Raw genomic sequence first — 18,452 nt, forward strand, 5'->3', positions numbered from 1 at the left:
GGACTTCCAAAACTATGTTGAATAATGGTGAGAGTGGACATCCTTGTCTTGTTCCTGATGCTAGAGGAAATGCTTTCAGCTTTTCACTGTTGAGTATGATGTTAGCTGTAGGTTTATCACATATGGCCTTTATTATGTTGAGGTATGTTCCCTCTATGCCCACTTTCTGGAGAGTTATCATAAATGGCCATGGAATTTTGTCAAAAGCTTTTTTTTCTGCATCTATTGATACAATCATATGGTTTTTATTCTTCAATTTGTTGATGTGGTGTATCACACTGACTGATTTGTGGATATTGAAAAATCCTTGTGTCCATGGGAAAAATGCTATGTGTTCATGGTGCATTATCCTTTCAATGCATTGTTAGATTAGGTTTGCTGGCATTTTGTTGAGGATTTTTTCGTCTATATTCATCAGTAATCTCAGCCTGTAATTTTCTTTTTTTGTGGTATCTTTGTTTGGCTTTGGTACTAGAATGATGGTGGCCTCATAGAATGAGTTTGGGAATGTTCCTCCCTCTGCAGATTTTTTGGGAATAGTTTCAAAAGTATAGGCGTTAACTCTTCTCTAAATGTTTGATAGAATTTGCCTATGAAGCCATCTGGTCCTGGACTTTAGTTTGTTGGGAGTTTTTAAATCACAGTTTCAATTTCAATACTTGTGATTGGTCTGTTCATATTTTCTATTTCTTCCTGGTTCAGTCTTGGGAGATTGCACCTTTCTAAGAATTTGTCCATTTCTTCCAGGTTCTCCATTTTATTGGCATATAGTTACTTGTAGTAGTCTCTTATGATTCTCTGTATTTTAGTGATGTCCATTGTAACTTCTTTTTCTTTTCTAATTTTACTGAGCCCTCTCCCTTTTTTTCTTGATGAGTCTGGCTAAAGGTTTATCAATTTTGTTTATCCTTTCAAAGAACCAACTTTTAGTTTCATTGATCTTTTCTATTTTCTTTGTCTCTATTTCATTTGTTTCTGCTCTGATCTTTAGGATTTCTTTCCTACTACTAACTTTGGGTTTTGTTTGTTCTCCTATCTCTAGTTGCTTTAGGTGTAAGGTTAGGTTGTTTATTTGAGATTTTTCTTGTTTCCTGAGGTAAGCTTGTATTGCTATAAACTTCCCTCTTAGAACTGCTTTTGCTGCATCCCATAGGTTTTGGATCGTGTTTCCATTTCATTTGTCTCTAGGTATTTTTTTATTTCCTCTTTGGCTTCTTCAGTGATCCACTGGTTGTTTAGTAGCATATTGTTTAGCATCCACATATTTGTGTTTTTTACAGCTTTTTTCTTCTTGTAGTTGATTTCTTATCTCATAGCATTGTGGTCGGAAAAGATGCTTGATATGATTTCAATTTTCTTAAAGTTACTGAGGCTCGCTTTGTGGCCCAGCATATGATCCTGGAAAATGTTCCATGTGCACTCGAAAAGAATGTGTATTCTCCTTCTTTCAGTTGGAATGCTCTATAAATATCAATTAAGTCTATGTTTTCTAATGTGTCATTTAAGACCTGTGTTTTCTTATTGATTTTCTGTCTGAATGATCTGTCCATTGATGAAAGTGGGGTGTTAGAGCCCCCACTGTTACTGTGTTATTGTTGATTTCTCCTTTTATGGCTGTTATCATTTGCCTTATATATTGAGGTGCTCCTATGTTGGGTTCATGTATAGTTACAATTGTTATATCTTCTTGTATTGATCCCTTGATCATGTAGTATCCTTCGTCTCTTTTAACAGTCTTTATTTTAAAGTCTATTTTGTCTAATATGAGTATTGCTACTCCTGCTTTCTCTTGAATTCCATTTGCACAGAATACGTTTTTCCATCCTCTCACTTTCAGTCTGTATGTCTCCCAAGATCTGAAGTGGGTCTCTTGTAGACAGCATATATATGGGTCTTGTTTTTTAATCCATTCAGCCAGTCTCTGTCTTTTGAAGTATTTAATTTGTTTACATTTACATGATTATTGATATGTATGTTCTTACTGCCATTTTGTTCATTGTTTTGGATTTGTTTCTGTAGGTCTTTTTTCTCCCCTTCCTCTTTTGTTCTCTTCGTGATTTGATAACTTTAGTTTTGTGTTTGGATTCCTTTTTCCTTTTTGTCTATCTATTGTAGATGTTCAGTTTGTGGTTACCATGAGGTTTTGACAGATCAGTCTATACATATATACACACACACACACACACACACACACACAAACACACACACAAAGATTGTTTTCAGTTGCTTGTCTTTTAATTTCAAATGCATTTCCAATATCCTGCATTTGTACTCTCCTCACAACTGCTGGTTTTGGTATCATATTTGTGTGTGGATGATTTCCTACCTTTATTGTATGTTTGCCTTTACCGATGAGCTTTTCCATTTGTAATTTTCTTGTTTCTAGTTGTGGCCTTTTCTTTTCCACCAAGAAAATTTCCTTCAACATTTGCTGCAAAGCTGGTCTGGTGGTGCTGAATTTTCTTAGCTTTTGCTTGTCTGTAAATCTTTTGATTTCTCCATCGAATCTGAATGAGAGACTTATTGGATAGAGTATTCTTGGTTGTAGGTTTATCCCTTTCATCACTTCAAATATATCATGCCACTCGCTTCTGGCCTGCAGAGTTTCTGCTGAGAAATCAGCTGATAATCTTATGTGAATTCCTTTGTATATTATTTGTTGCTTTTCCCTTGTTGCTTTTATTTTTCTCTCTGTCTTCAATTTTTTGTCAATTTGCTTACTATGTGTCTCAGCATGTACCTCCTTGGGTTTATTCTGCCTGAGACTCTCTGTGCTTCCTGGACTTGGGTGACTGCTTCAATTCCCATGTTTGGGAATTTTTCAGCTATTACTTCTTCAAATATTTTCTCAGGGCCAGTCTCTCTCTCTTCTCCTTCTGGGACCTCATATTGCGAATGCTGGTGCATTTAATATTTTCCCAGTGGTCTCTCAGGAAGTCCTCGTTTCTTTTCATTCTTTTATTCTGTTCCATGGCAGCTATTTCCACCATTCTGTCTTCCAGCTCACTTATCCATTCTTTTGCCTCACTTATTCTATTGATTCCTTCTAGGGTATTTTTCATTTCAGTTATTGTATTGTTCATCTCTGTTTGTTTGTTCTCTAGTTCTTCTAGGTCTTTTTAAACATTTTTTTCTCTTCTCGGTCTGTGCCTCCATTCTTTTTCTGAGATCTTGGATCATCTTTACCATCACTACTCTGGATTCTTTTTTGGGTAGATTGCCTATCTCCACTTCACTTAGTTGTTCTTCTGGGGTTTTATCTTGTTCCTTCATCTGGGACATATTCCTCTGCTGTCTCATTTTATCTCACTTTCTGTGATTGAGGTTTCTGTTCTGCAGGCTGCAGGGTTGTAGTTCTTGCTTCTGCTGTCTGCCCCCTGATGAATAAGGCTGGTCTAAGAGGCTTGTGCAGGCTTCCTGGTGGGAGGGACTGGTTCGTGCCCACTGGTGGGTAGAACTGGGTCTTGTCCCTCTGGTGGGCAGGGCCGTGTCAAGGGGTGTGTTTAGTGAGCAGTTGTGGGCTCAGGAAGACTTTAAGTAGCCTGTCTTTAAGTAGCCTGTCTGCCGATGGGCGGGGCTGTGTTCCTGCCCTGTTCATTGTTTCCCCTGAGGCATCCAAGCACTGGAGCCTACAGGCTGTCGGGTGGGGCCAGGTTTTGGTGAGAAAATGGTGGCCTCCAGGAGAGCTCATGCCAATGAGTACTCCACAGAACTACTGCTGCCAGTGTCTTTGTCCCTGTAGTGAGCCACAGCTTCCCCCACCCCACTCCGCAGTAGACACTTCAATACCAGGAAGTAGTTCTGGTCCATGCCTCTATGAGGTCACTGGTTTTTCCCCTGTGTCCTGGTGCACACGAGACCCTGTGTGTCCCCTCCAAGTGTGGAGTTTCTGTTTCCCCCAGTCCTGTGGAATTCCTGTGATCAAACTCCACTGGCCTTCAAAGCAGATTCCCGGGGGGATCCTCCTTCTGCTGTCAGACCCCCAGGCTAGGGAGCCTGACATGGGGCTCAGAACTTTCACTCCTGTGGGAGAACCTCTGAGATATAATTATTTTCCAGTTTGTGGGTTGCCAACCCGGTGGGTATGGGATTTGATTTTATCATGATTGCGTCCCTCCTACTATCTCGTGGCTTCTTCTTTGTCTTTGGATGTAGGAATCTTTTTTGGTAGGTTTAAGCATTTTTTTGTTGATGGTTGTTTAGCAGTTACTTGTCATTTTGGTGATTTTGTAAGAAGAGGTGTACTCACATCCTTCTACTGCCATCTTATCTCTGCCTCTCCCAAATACAGTTTTGATCCCCTTTTCTTTCTTCTCCTTCAGGAACCCTTATGATGACAGGTTGACACACGTTATACCATAGATCTCACATGTTGCTTTCATTTTTTCAGATTTGTCTTCTGTCTGCTGTTTTGATTGGATGGTTTCCACTATTTTATCTTCCATATCATTTATTCGTTCTTCTGCATTATTCAGTCTGCCATTCATTGCTTTTAGCTTGACTTGTACCTTGGCAACTCAATTGCAATTGAGTTGTCTAACATTGTTTGGTTCCTCTTTATAGCTTCTAGCTCCTTGTTGCAGTGACCTGCATTTCTATCGATAATCTTTCTTAATTCCTTTAGCATTTTTATTACATCCTTTTTGAACTTGGGGTCTAGTAGACTGGAGAGGCCTGTTTCATTGTTTCTTCTTTCAGGGGATTTCTCTTGTCCTTTTAATTGGGAGCAATTCCTCTGCTTTTTCATTTTATTCAAATTTCTCTGTCTCTATGGATTTAGGAGAAACATTAACTACTGTGGTCTTGAAGGGCTGTTTTTATGTGGGAGCGTCCCTGTATAAACTGTGTGAGTCCAATATTTTTGGTGTGAGGGCTGTTTGAAAAAAGACATGGCAGACATACATACCAAAGGGTGTGGTGGCTGTCATCCCTTTGATAGGGGGTGTGATTGATTAGTGTTGCGGTGACCGGAGCCTGGTCTGGAATTGGGTGCAGCCTCCTCTTTGCTGTGTGGTTGTCACAGACCTGTCAGGGGTGGGGTCTGCTCCCCCGTTGTGTGAGTAGAGCCCCTGAGGGTCAGGTTTGATAAGGCTCTGTTGCCCTTGTGTGCGTGCTCTGTCCCCAAGGAGGTGAGCACTCAAGTGAGGCCTGTGTGTTCAAAGACAACCTATGCACAACCATACAGGTATCCTCAGTTCTACCCAGAAGCAGCCCAGTGTTGCATCCCTTTCTCCATTGTGTTCATCCCAGATAATGCTAGGCTAGTCCTAGGGCCTAAGGCATTGTGGCTGCAGGAATAGAGGTGGTTGTGCTGCCTCCTAGAACCTGGGCTGCCTCTATGGTAGGACTCTCCCAGGGCCTGTCTGCCCAGATCCAGCTCCCAGCTGTGGTGTGAAGTAGGTGGGACTGGAGCACTCCACTGGGAAAGGGCCCACTGTATACTCCTCCCTAGGGGCTGTCCGCAGAGTACACATGATTCTGTGATGCTGCCCGCCACCCGGTGTGTGCACCAACAAAGTGGCTGTTGCTGGACCCACCCTTGGACCCACCCCCACTGTGGGAGCACTCAAAATAGGCTTAGATATCATCCACATCCCCACCGTGTGCTCACTCACAAAGCCTGCCACCAGAGCTGCTTGCTCCCTGCTGTGAGCATGCTGACAATGGAGCTCCTATGACAGAGCCACGCCACTCCCTGCATGCGCTAACAATGGCAGCTTGGACCACACTCCAGGCCTTTCAGGCTGCCTACACAGCTAGACCAAGTCCTCTCTCAGAGTCCTTCCACTGAAGCCTGAGTTTCAGCACCTAGCTGCTGCACATACTAGCAGCCCCACCTGGCACGTGTTTCAGGCTGGGAAGTGCAGCAAAGTGGCAGCCGTCAGCATGTGTCTCTTTCTGCCCTGATTGCTAGCAAGCCAGCAAGCACACACTCCTTCCGAGCAGAGACCAGACCCCTTCAGCTCCCTATCTGTCTCAGCAGGCCTCCCAGATGGTGAAGGGGTTCCCAGGGCAAGGGAACCTTTCCTTTTTCACAGCTCCCTTCCAGGTTTGCCAGTCCTGTCCTGACGCTTTTATGTTTTTGTCCTACCCAGTTACGTGGGGATCTTTCTTGCAGCTTCGGTTCTATAAGAAGTCTTCTGCCAGTTTTCAGTTGGTTTTCTGTGAGAATTGTTCCACATGTAGATGTATTTTTGATGTGTTTGTTTGTTGGGGGGGGGGTGAGCTCCACGTCCTTCTACTCTGCCATCTTGGTCTCTGCCTTGCTTTTAAGGGTATTTTTAAACGGAGAACCTTTACTTTCATTAAATTGTATCCATGTTTTAAATATAAAAGTAATTTACTCCAATATAATAGAACAAATAATTACTGTAATTAGTCCTCATGACAATAACACCATTTATTGAATGTCTACTATATGCACATGCTTTATATATGTCTATACTTAATCTTCACAATAATATCAAGTGATCAATATTTTAATACACATTTTATAAATGAAAAAACTGAGTTTCTAAGTATATAAGTAACTAGTTCAGCGTTATGTAGCTAATTAATGATAGAGCCAAGCTTTTAATCCAGGGTTCGTACACATACACATTTTCCACTATGCCATGCAGAGCCAGTCAAGCATTTCTAAGGTTAACAAGTCTCCTCAAACTCTCAGAAACATTATTGAAAAAAAGAGGAAAAGCCCACAGGTGCCAAAAATTCCAAACATTTAAAATTCATAGAAGTCAACCCACTCTAGCTTCTCTAGCTCTATCATGAGGTCTGCAATGCTTGCGGGTCCCTTTAGGTGTCACTAACAGGACTAACGCAGAAGCAGAGAAAATGCACATAGGAACAATAAAGGTGACAGAAGAAGAAAAGAGAAAGAAAAGGAGAAATGAAGGGGAAGGATGCTTTTGGTGAGGAGTGGGAATACTACCGCCAACTGGCTACCAGACACCCCCATTTGTGGGTACACTTTAACACTTAATGCATTTCTGATAATGTGTGAAAGTCTCATGTAAAGCAGTCAAATATTAGGCAAATACAGGAAGTTTCTCTTAGAGTCTGAAGAATAAAAAAGCTATCTTTTTTTGTTAGACCTAATCGTCAATGATGAAATTCCAACATTCCATACACGTTCTTAAATTTGGTTTTTTGTTTTGACAGTCAAATGCATAGTATACTTGCTTAAATCTAGTGAGAATCTGGTTACAATATAATTTTTTCAAACATTTTCCAATGTTATTTAAAATAGAGTAGGCTTATGAGTCATACTTTTTGCTCTCTGAGTCGGAGTGTTTTCCAGTTTTCATATTTTTCATAAAAGGATAAAAAATGTAGTAAGATATTAAAATAATTACAAAAACTAGTAGACATAAATGGTGATGTTACTGAAATTGAACTACAGCCTGAAAGAGTTCCTTTTTTGTGACAGCTTAAAATGTCTGTCAGCTAATCATAAAGGTCTAAATTCAGAGTAGTGAAGGGTTTTTAGGGACACTGGTGGATAGTTTGTGAAAATTAAACTGCTATGGAAGATGAACACATAAACAGAAATGCCTTTAATTACCTACGTTTTTGTCTCCTTGGTTCAAACTCTCTGAGGCCATCCAGTGTTTCCTTAATTACACTTCATCAAGGACAGAATTGCCTTTTCAAACCTGAAGGGGTCAAAAGTTCATTTCACTCTTTCTTTCTGCTCTACATTCATTAGCTTTTCCCTTAAAGCATCAACAGAGTAAATGCTCTCTTCTATACACCATGGAAGAACATATGAATGAATCAGGCAGAGTCTTCCCTCAAGGAAGACAAACTCTGAACTCCATAAGAATGCAAAGACTGGTTGTTCACTGACTGTTCTTATCTTAACTGCTGAATTCCAGTAAGTGAAACAACAGCTGGTATTTTATCAGTAGGCATTCAACAAACGCTTGTTGATAACTATATCTATATCTATAACTGGGAAAGTTTGTTCGTTGACCCAAAAAGGAAGGAAGGAAGGGAAAAAGAAAGGAAGATACAGAAAGACAGAGAGAAAGAATGAGATAGAACAAGAAAGAGAAAGAGAAGGTGGGGGAGAAAGAAAGAAAACTATAGGATTTACAGCTAGGGGAAACCTTAGCAATTATGTAGTCTATGAAAAACCAGCCAAGGTATTCCATTTAGCAAGTGACACAGTTAAGAGTAATATTTTATTTATAATTCCCAATACAGTGTTTTCTCAACATTACAGTAAAATAAACAAATATGTATTAAATACTTAAGATGAACCCAGCCATGTTTAGGCTTTAAAAGAATATAGGAAAAATAACATATTAAATCTCTCAATCTTTGCAGAGTACACTGCACAATAAATGGTATCTATAATAGTAATAATAATAATTATTATTAAGTAGTTTATATTTAGAATTCTGAGGATGCCTCATATTAATAAAACTATAACTACGAATGCCTCTCTCAAGAATTAGGAAAATAAAAGATAAAGGAATCATCAAACTGAACTTTAAACAGCACCATAACATTACTATATTTCACAATGCTTAATATATTAGTCTTAGTTCTTATAAATAAACAGCTTACTGAACATCTCTCAATGTCATGAGGCATTTATTCTTTAAGATAAACTAAGATTATTAATATTTCCTTTTTTAATTCACTTATACCTTATCTCTAGAGCTCTTTGGAGGCATTAAAGTTTTTCTGCTTCGATTTTCTAATGGTGCCTTTCCCTGAGGCTGTTATCCAATAAAAAAGCAGATTAAGCAGCACAGAGTACACTGCTCAGTTTTTCTGAAGCATGCTAAGTAGCATCTCTAAGGTAGGCCAAGTCCTGAAAAAGAACTTTCCTAATACCTGCATAGCAATGGCAAGTACACTCAGAAACTTGCTTCAGGGAGTGGTACTTTTTATTACTTGTTTTGTTTCTGGTTGTTTTTGTTTTGCTTTTGAAATAAGTAATAAAAATGTGAATCAGTATGGAAGAAACTTTTTGCTGTAAGAACAAGTAACAACTTGAATTTGTCTATATAACAGCTGCATGAGAGGCCATGTTTATACAGTACAGTATACTACCTGTACCAGTTGGGGGTGGGGCAATATATAGTAATAACTCACATCCGATTTATGTATCTTTGTTAGTACTTACTGAAGTGTGGTTTAGAATATAAATTGCTTATTTCTTAGTTTCCATATCTGAATTGTAAGCTTCTTAAGGTTACGAGTGCCTGATTTGTTCATTACCTGATGTTCCTAGCCCACATCTTACATATTATAAGTGCTGCTCTAAAATATTAGTAAATTTAACTAATAATTAGTTAACTTCAGACTTAATAATTATATACATTACAAATTATACACTATAAATTATTTAATGTTGTCACTAAAATAAACTGTTTTAACATTCAAAAGGAATTCATGTTTGTTATGGAACATTCAGAATATTTAGAATATAGTATAAGCCATAATAAGAAATAAAATTTTCATATGGCCTCACAAATAAGAATATTTGTTCATTCAACAATATTGAACACCACCAGGAGTTAGGTAGGTCTTGCTCCAGGTGTGGGTAACATGGCTGAAAAGTTATGACAAGCTCCTCCTGACTTTACAGAGCCTATGTTCCAGAGACAGACAAGAGACAAAATTCAAAACTGCTGGAAGGAGCATGTTCTGGCACAAAAGTTCTGAAATGGCAAGAACTTGATATGCATGAAGCTTTTGTTGCTGGAAAAGGTAAGCAAAGGGTGAGATGGTACATGCAGGTGCTCATGCAGGCCATTGTTAAGAAGCTGAGTCTTTATGTACATAGGAAGCCACTGAAAACTCTTATGTAGGAAGCCGATGTGGCTTTATTGAAGAAAAAGCAAACAAACATAAAGGCAAAACCAAAGCAAACCACACTGGCACACTGGCTGCTGTAAAGAGAATGGGTGATGAAAACCGGAAGAAAAGAGACCTGATAGGGAGTTCACTGCAATAATACATCTACCCAGGAGATGATGACGGCTTACATTAAAGGGATAGCAGAGGAATGGGAGAGAAGGTGATAGGTTCAAGATGTACTGTGGAAAGAAAACTAAGAAGACTGGCTGATAGATTAGATGTGGGGAGGAATCAAGAATGACCCTAGGATTTTTATCTGAATCACTAGGTAGACAATAGTTCTGTTTACTTAGATGGCAAGAACTGAAGAAGAAATAGTGTGGAAGATCCCTCTACCTGCCACACAGTTCCACTTCTCTCCTCCTTCTTTGGTAACAACATTCAGAGTTTATATTAAAGATGGAAATGGGTCCAGCTAAAAATATTTTTGTCTTCTTTTCCTTGCAGCTAGGTGTGTGCCCATTGGCTGGGTTCTGGCCAACAAAACATAATTGGAAATAACGTGAGATTTCTGGAAAATTTATTTCAAGCTAAGTGATGTTCCCTTTTCACTCTTTTATCTTTCCCGTCTTCCTCCTGAAACCTGAACATGATGGGTGGTGTCCCAAGACCACGATGGATACTGAAATGATTTGAAAGACGGAGGCACCTGCCAAGACAGTGTGACTCAGAAACATAAAAAGAAACCTGATGACCAAGGAGCCTTCATAACAGCTTTGAATGAAGACCTTCAGCCCTCTTTCATATAAAAGAGAGAAAAAATTTATATTTTTAAGTCATTTTACTGATAGTTTCTTTTATTTGCAGCTGAATTCAATCTCCACTGATACCAACTGGCTTGAGGAGAGGGGTGAAAAATCAAGAACTATTTCTGAAACACTAAGTTGAGGTATCTATTAGACATCCAAATGGACATGTCAAATAAACAACTGAATATAGAAATCTTGTCCTAAAATGAGAGACCAGCACTGGAGATATACATTTGGGAGCTACTGGTGAGTTAAAGCTATGGGACTGATAAAGATTATATAGATAGAAAAGGGCCTAGTCCTGAACCCTAGGACACCCAGATTTAGGTATCTGCACAAGAGAAGGAGCCAGAGAATGAGGCTGAGAAAAGGAGTCCAGTGAGGTAGTAAAATTCAAAGATTGTGGTTTCATAGATGCAAAGGAAGGAAAATATACTAAGATATAGGGAGTTGTCAATTGTACTGAATGCATTCAGTAGAGAATTGAATTCAATGTAGAAGGAGTACATGGGAGGGCTTTAGTTTCCTGCAATGTGGAAAAATACATATCCTGGAAAGCCTCCCAACAGAAAACTTAGAAATACTGGACAAAGTACAAAAAACACCTTCTTAAATAGGTAGCTAAGCTACAAGAAACTAAGGAGAATCCTGAAGGGTAGACAATGAAGAGGTGTTAAAGAGGAACAAGCTGAAACTAAAACTGTTTGGTTGCCCTTGGGTAATTTGCCAATCACCATTTAAATTTTTCTTAAAGACTGAATAGAAACAAAAATATTAAGTATTTGTAATATATGAAAATAATCATAACAAAATGAACACTTACAAATACCTTTCAAGTCGCCTCTGAGCCCCTTTTACTACCCTTTCCCCTCCTTGCTAAGAGTTAACCCCTTTCCCAAGTGTTATTACTACCTTCACTTAATAGCTTCATTAAAGCTGTGGCCCCAAAAAAGTTACTATTTATAACGTGTTCATAGCAAGTTTTAATCTATGTTTAAATGAATTCAGTCTTTATGTTATTCTACAACTTCATTTTATTGGCTTAATTGTATTTTTCTGATGTTTATCAATGCTGTTACATGAAGCCACAATTTAGTAACTGATGATGAAAGTAACACTGCAGTGCTGTGGGAAAAAGATGGTTTTGTCAATAAATGTGCAGGCTAATTGGAAAATACAAATGAAACTTAGCCCCTACCTAACCCATCTCACAAAAAATAGAATGGTGGGTTTGAGAGCTAAATGTAAAAGTTAAAACAATCAAGGATCTAGAAGGTAACATCGAAAATCTTTATGACAACAGAGTACAAATATATTTCTTAAATTAGATGCAAAACTTACTAGCCCTAAAAAAGAAAGAGGACCGCATTAAAACCAGAGATTTTTGTTCATCAAAAGATTACTAAGAGTGTAAAAGAGTGGAGAAAGTATATGCAACAGGTATATCCAACAATGAGTTTGTAATGAAGAATATTCAAATAATTTTTACAAATTGACAAGTTTGACAACCCAATAGAAAAATTAGCAAGAGATCTGATTAAGAATTTCACGAGAGTTTAACTAAATGACCAAAAATTATAAGAAAAGGTCTTGACGTGATTAAACAGGAGGAAAATGCAAGTAAAAACCACATGAGGTACACAATAGAATGACTGCAATTTAAAAATGACAATTCCAAATGTTGGAAAAGATGTGGAACAACAGAATCTGTCATGCTGGTGGGATAATAAATTGATACAGAAACTTTGGAAAATTCATTGGCAGTTTGTATTAAAGGTAAGCATTCATATATCCTCATGCATGTTTCCGTTCTTAGGTACACGCCTAGCAAAAATGCATATATATGCATTGTTTACCCAGAGGCATGTCCAAGAATGTTCATAGCAGCATTATTTATATAACTCTAAACTGTCCAAACTAGAAACAGACCAAAATGTCCATGAACAGTAGAATGGATAATTTTCAGAATATCCATAGAGCCAATACTTGACAATAATGAAAACTGTAGCAAAATGCAACAAAATGAATTTCACAAATACAGTGTTGAACAAAAAGCAAGACACAAGAGAATACATACTTACTATTCATTTTTAAAAAGTACAATAACTCATATATGGTGTGAGACATAAAAAGAGTAGTTAACCTTTGAGAAGAAGGGAGGAGTAATGATTGGGAGAATCATGAGAAACTATGAGGGAGGTTTCTGGAGGGCTGGTGACGTTCTATATTTTGATCTGAGTGCTGTTTACATAGGTGGTCTTATTCATTTCTGCAATCTTAGCAACTGAGAATAGGGTTAAATACTATATAGGTTTGCACTAAATGTTTGTTTGTTGACTAAGTTTTGTTGAATTTAAGATGAGAGGGAGAAGCCTTATAAATGAGATCATAGCTGTTATATTATTTCAGCACTCCATAATATATATCTCTACTGAAACCGAGAAACCAAAAGTGGTTCGCTTATGCTTCACAGATCCTTTTTAAAGCAAGGAAATGTTTGTCAACCATAAACACTTTTATACTTTTTAAATTTTTAAATATTTAAATTAGTAATTTCTGGATTTTTTTTTGGCCGCACCACACGGCTTGCAGAATCTTCGTTCCCCGACCAGGGATGGAACCCATGCTCCTGCAGTGGAGGTGCAGAGTCCTAATCACTGGACCACCAGAGAATTCCCAGGAAATCTTCTTATTCACATTATCTTTTTCCCTGACGATTACAAACAAATTAGGTAACGGGAATGAAAACGTACATCTGGTCACTAAATTGGTTTCTAGTGGGGATAACGAAGTCCTAAATGACTTTCACTGAATTTCAGGAATGCAATGTTAAAGTTAGCTCTGGAAGTTTTAGAAGGTGCCAGGAGAGAAAAATAAAGCTTAAAATGTCCCTAAAATAATAAGGCTTCCAGCTTCACACTAACAGGAGGTTCTAATGAATAAATTGGAATGCTTAGGAACTGTTACAACATAACAAATGGAGAGTTAAAGTATTTCCTTCTTCTAAATGCTCTCAGAAAAATAAACAGAAAAACACTTCCTCAAGAACTACTGAGCCATAAAAATTCAGGACATTTCAAATTTATGAAATATTAAAGAAAGACAGGAAGTATTGCACATGAAAAAAAGAGTTCTCTAATCTTTTGTCTCCACAGTAAAGAAAGGAGATGGATTTCAAAGGGAAAAGGAAAAAAACCAAATATGCACTTTTACGTTCTCCTTTCCTGTAATAAATAACAATTAAATTTCAGGTTTTCTATTTGCAGGTAAAGAGTGGATACTCTTCATTATGACAAGGTTGAGAAAGAAGGAAATCATCTGAACCTTCAATTATACTTTGAAGCAGACTCAGACTGCAACAACACTCTATAAACATTCAAACATCTAAAGAGGCTATTAATAAATAATCGCCTGAGATTTAACAGCAATAACAACAACAACAAAATCCCAAATGCTCCATAGCTACAGACCACTCTTCCAGCTCCAGGTAGCCACCTCCATGAGTATGCTCCTATTCAGAGGAACCAGGAGTGTAAAGGATTTAGCTCAGTGCAACCATTAAACTCACTGAAAAAACAGCTCAAAGCACATGTCCTATCAATGGGTATCTATATTGCCATTTATCATTGTCAGTATTATAATGGAACACACATCTTGAGAGGCAGCTAAGCCTCATAGTTCAGAACACAAGTTCTAGAGCCAGACTGTATGAATTCTGCCTCCACCACTTATAAGCTATGACTTTGGGCAAGTTGTTCAACCACTCTGGCCTGCAAAACCATTAACTGTGAAAAGGAAATAATAATGTGTCTACCTCAGAGATCTATAGGGATTGTGATGGTTTATGTGTCAACTTGACTTGCCACAGGGTGCCAAGATTAAACATCATTTCTGGGTATGCTGTGAGGATATCTAGGGATGAGATTAGCATTTGGATCGGTAGACTCAGTAAAGTAGATGGTCCTCCCCAATGTGGGTGGGCATCATGCAACCCACTGAAGGCCTGAATAGAACAAAAGGAGGAGGAAGGGGGAATTCATCTTCTACTGCCTCGCTACTCTAGCTGGGACATCACGTTTCTTCTTCTGCCCTTGAACTGGGATTTATACCATCAGCTCCCCTATTTCTCAGGTCTTCACATTGGGTCTGGGTCTCTAGCTTGCAGACAGCAAATCATGGGGACTTCTTTAGCGTCCATAATTGCATGATCAAATTCCTCATAATATGAAACAAAACCAAGAGGAGATATATACCTGGAGAACCCTAATACAGGGGTTAATAAGTTAATACATGTTATCTAGCACTTAGAAAGTCCTCAGTAAGTGTTAATTACCCTCATTGTTATTTTCATTACTATTACTGTGTAACCCAAAGAGTAGGAACAGCTCAAAGACTTACAAACTTTGTTCTAAGAAAGAAGGACAGTCAGTCATAATTAAATGGATTCAAGAAATCAAAACACATCCTGGAAACCAGGGCTGCTGTGGGGGCTGAGTGTGGAAGAAAGAATCAGTATCCAGAAAGGTCTTCCCCATGACTTCCTGGTCTTTAAAGGAGATATTCTACTAGCAGTAAGGCCATCCCAACTCTTTCTTGTGCACAGTGGGAAAAGACATGGGAAACCTCAGTGAGACGTCTCTAACCACTATCCACATAAAAGGAGAGAAAAACACTGTGAGGCTGAGAGGTAACACCTTGAGGCCAGGTGGTGTGAGAGATGTATGATGATGAGTGAGCAATGGGACAGAGGACCCAGGTGAGGCCACTGGAGGACAACTTGGCCACATATTCAGAGTCTTGCTTCCTGCTAACAACTTTAAGGAGTTTTAACAATATTCTGTCAAACTTACGCCATCTCCTCTGTGAGCAGCTCCCTGCTCCCAACTCCCCACCCCCTACCCCTAGGTGACGGCAGATGCCTCAAGCCTTTCATGGGTAGCTAAGGGATGTAAGGCCAACCTCACTATCTGCTTGAGTTTCTGACTCTATGCAACTTCTGCCAAAGATTTCAGGGTAAGACTTATAGTAGGGAAAAATACCACCTCAGGAGGGAAACTGCAAGGTGTGCAGACTTAATGAAGTTTGACTTTCACTAAAGGTAGTGAAAACAGGGAACTTGGGTGATTTGTTTTCAAGCACTTAGGACACAATACTCTCCTTGGTTATATATTACCGAAAGGATGCATAACCAACGGAAGGTGAAGGGCGGAAGTCCTGGTTCTCACCCAGCATCTGATAAAGGTCTCCCTTTTGGGCTCATAATGACAGAACATTTCGTGAATATTTAAAAGGAAACACCTTTTTGGATACAGATTCAAATAAATGACCTTATTGTACAACAATGAACTCTTCTTTGCCAGGACCCCTTCCTCCTCCTCCCTGCTTCCCATATACTTTTAGGTTCTTTTGTAGGCACTGATCCATGTCACAGTTTTGAATATATATATGTGTATATATATATATATACACACATATACATACACACACACATATATCCAGCTTTTTCCTGAGTGGGGTTGAGAGGGTAGGCATGGGGTAAAAATAATACACCTTTATCTTTCTTTACAAATTGTAAATTAACTCAATTTTCTAAGCTTCCCCCCCACCCCACTTTTCTGTCTGTATCAACACAGAACTTGTTTAGCCAGAGGAGTTTGTTGTGGTAAGACTGTCAAATATATGAATAGACTGTCGTCAAACAACCTTGAAAAAACAAGTATTTGTTCACCATATGAAAGCACATTCACACAAACCTCTCTCTATCAAATCACTGAGCAAATACTCTTAAAATCTGTAGTGGGATAGATGTTCTACATCAAGTTTACAACAAAACAACAACAAAAAACTCAAAATGTATTATACACGAGGCACCATGCTTAGCATTGATGTGGACACAAAGGTATGCAAAACCTGTACTGTCTAGGTATACAGTAAAGCTATGAACTTGGGCCATTTGCTTAATGTCTCCTGGTGGGCTTCAGTTTCTACTTTCCTACAACAGGACTGAATTGACACACCTCTGTGGTTGTATCTACCCTTAAAATCAACCTAACTAGAATGGTCAAACACATACACAGGAAATTTAGCCAATAAAGTAAAAATACAAAGAATGTTAAGTGTGTGACAAGTGTTATTGCTCCTATACGAGTTCAGAGGAAAGAGTTCACTGCAGGCTGAGTGTTGCAGGGAAGGCTTCCAGGAGGAGGGAGGACCTCACCTGGACACTGAAGACAGAGTAGGCACTGGACGGCCATGAAGACAGGATAGGGAGTTCTATCAGTAACTTGGCAGTGCATTTGTGGGTGGTAAAGACTGGATGCGATAACATGAAAAGGAAGTTTTATTGAGAGCACAAGGTAGGTTTGGGGAAATGTATTGCAGTTTGACTGATTCATCCATTCTCCACTTTTCTTTTGTATGAAAAATCTCAAACTAAGAAACATGCAGTGCTCTGTGGGATAAAATCATTCTGGCAATGCTATTAATTGTTTATTTTTGTAATTTTCTAATTGCATTATATATTTAATAGAATATAAAACTGAAAAATCAGCTTTCATAACATTTTCCAATTTGGATGTTAGCTTTATATATTAATTATATTATATATTAATGATTTTTATTATTTAATAATTTATTAATTAATAATTTTTATTAATTATATATTAATAAACCATCTTAAAGTACTGGACAATACTAAACATCAAATGAAAAATAACTAAAAATAATTTTGTAAAATATTATTATTAGTCTGCCAATCAACAAATGTTCATTTGGCACCTACTACATGCTAGGCTCCACGGCAGGAGCTGGGGCAGATACGAACAATAAATGCGTTCTGGCTGGAATAAGAAACACTGAGTTGAAATGCTGAAGAGGGTGTGGAGAAAAGGGAACCTTCCTGCACTGCTGGTGGGAATGTAGCTGGTGCAGCTACTGTGGAAAACAGTATGGACATTCCCGAGGAGACTAAAAATAGAATTACCATATGATCCAGCAATCCCACTCCTGGGCATATATACAGACAAAACTACAGTTCAAAGAGATACATGCACCCCTATGTTCACAGCAGTACTATTCACAATAGCCAAGACAGGGAAATGACCTAAATGTCCATCGACAGATGAATGGATAAAGAAGATGTGGTATATACACATATACAATGAAATACTACTCAGCCATAAAAAAGAATGAAATAATGCCATTTGCAGCAACATGGATGGATCTAGAGACTATCATACTATGTGAAGTAAGTCAGAAAGAGAAAGACAAATACCATATGATATCACTTATATGTGGAATCTAAAATATGACACAAATGAACCTATCTATGAAACAGAAACAAAATCAGGGACATAGAGAAGAGACTAGTGGTTGCCAAGGGGGAGGGGGTGGGAAAGGGATGGATTGGAAATTTGGGATTAGCAGATGCAAACTAGTATATATAAAATGCATTAAACAACAAGGTCCTACTTTATACCACAGGGAACTATATTCAACATCCTGTGATAAACCACAATGGAAAAGAATATGAAGAAAAATGTATGTATGTACAACTAAGTCACTCTGCTGCACAGCAGTAATTAACACAACATTGTAAATCAACTATACTTCAACAAAATAAAATAAGGTGTACATAACAAAACCTGGTGCTCTGAATCTGACCTCTTGCATTTCCTCTAGGGGAGGTCTCTAAAAGAGTGAAATGAACTTATACGTAATAGAACTTGGATATTTATGTCCCAACACATATATAATTTTCACCTGTGGGACAAAATGGCTCTGTAAGAATATGTTTATTTTTTGAATCTATTTCCTCTTTTATGATGC

At 38.3% G+C, this 18,452-nt stretch overlaps 1 long non-coding RNA gene across 2 annotated transcripts in view; it reads left to right on the forward strand.

The window, feature by feature from the left end:
• Positions 1-12,408, forward strand: part of LOC118889200 — a 58,904-nt gene extending 46,496 nt beyond the window's left edge. For both annotated transcript variants that reach the window (XR_005018441.1, XR_005018437.1), the window contains 2 exons: positions 9,605-9,726; positions 10,486-12,408. This is a non-coding gene — a long non-coding RNA (uncharacterized LOC118889200). The remainder of the gene's footprint in view (positions 1-9,604; positions 9,727-10,485) is intronic.
• Positions 12,409-18,452: the final 6,044 nt, after the last annotated feature.

Source organism: Balaenoptera musculus, chromosome 2, assembly GCF_009873245.2.
Source record: "Balaenoptera musculus isolate JJ_BM4_2016_0621 chromosome 2, mBalMus1.pri.v3, whole genome shotgun sequence".
In the NCBI taxonomy this organism is placed as follows: domain Eukaryota; kingdom Metazoa; phylum Chordata; class Mammalia; order Artiodactyla; family Balaenopteridae; genus Balaenoptera; species Balaenoptera musculus.